The 1,328-nt window shown below is 35.8% G+C and overlaps 1 non-coding gene across 1 annotated transcript; it reads right to left on the minus strand.

Annotated features, from left to right (window-relative positions):
• Positions 1–996: 996 nt before the first annotated feature.
• Positions 997–1,103, minus strand: LOC128294408 (small nucleolar RNA R71). Its single transcript, XR_008284720.1, has one exon. It is a non-coding gene; the product is annotated as a small nucleolar RNA R71 (small nucleolar RNA).
• Between the last annotated feature and the right edge of the window lie 225 nt (positions 1,104–1,328).

A 1,328-nucleotide genomic window follows, 5' to 3' on the forward strand; every position in this document is an offset into this window, starting at 1 on the left:
TTTTCTTCAAGTCTTTTTCCAACTTTTCTCTTTACTTTAGTTTAATTAGTTAATTAGTTTAGTTAATTAGTTTAATAAACAACCTCTCTTTATTTCTAGGTTAGATAATAAAAAGATAGTTATTACTAGTACTTTTGGTTCCCTTGGGTACGATATCCCGATCTTTCCATTACTATACTATTGTTTGATAGATGCGCTTGCCTTTTCGTTGTGATAATAGTTAGTCTAGGTTTGATCTTCATTATAAATATTTATTACTTGTTACGAATCACGTGATCAAGTTTTTGGCGCCGTTTCCGAGGAACTGAAATATTAGGAACGCTAAATTTTTATTACTTTAGCCATTTATTTTTCTTGCAATTTTATTTTATTTTATTATTTATTAATTTACTTTTTCTCTCTCTTAGCAGGTTTTTATAGTTTATGACTAGAAGAAACCCGTCGGGACCATTACTTTTTGACGAAGAAATCGATCGTACAATTCGAAAAAATCAAAGAGAAATAAGGCACAGCCTAAGATACACGGAGAACGAGCAAGAAGACAATACTCAACCTCCGACCGATGAGATGGCTGAAAACCAAGGCAATCAGCTACCTCCTGCAATTGCAGCTAATCAAAATCCTACTCCACGTACTATGTATGATTTTGCTAAACCTTCTTTAATAGGAACTGAATCTAGCATAGTTAGACTTGCTGTAGCTGCAAATACTTTTGAATTAAAACCTAACACTATTTAGATGATACATCAATTCGTTCAGTTTGATGGTTTGTAGGATGAAGATCCCAACGCTCACTTAGCGAACTTTCTGGAATTTTGCGATACATTTAAAATCAATGGCGTTTCTGATGATGCCATACGTCTTCGGTTGTTCCCCTTTTCACTGAGAAACAAAGCTAAGTAGTAGTTGAACTCGTTACCACGATGGTCTATCACTACTTGGGAACAAATGACCGAGAAATTTTTACTAAAATATTTTCTGCCGGCTAAAACGGCTAAATTACGTAATGATATCTCTTCTTTTGTGCAGATGGATTTAGAAACACTTTACGATGCATGGGAGAGATACAAGGACTTACTGAGAAGGTACCCTCACTATGGGTTACCGCTTTGGCTGCAAGTACAAACATTCCACAATGGTCTGAATCCCTCGACTCAGCAAATGGTTGACGCAGCTGCTGGAGGAACTATCAATAATAAAACACCAGAAGATACCTATGAATTTATAGAGGAGATGTCACTGAATAACTATCAGTGGCAAGTTATGAGGAAAAAGCCAATGAAAACAGCCGAGGTTTATAACATCGATTCGGTCACCATGCTCTCTAA

This window comes from Gossypium arboreum, chromosome 6, assembly GCF_025698485.1.
Source record: "Gossypium arboreum isolate Shixiya-1 chromosome 6, ASM2569848v2, whole genome shotgun sequence".
NCBI classification, from domain to species: domain Eukaryota; kingdom Viridiplantae; phylum Streptophyta; class Magnoliopsida; order Malvales; family Malvaceae; genus Gossypium; species Gossypium arboreum.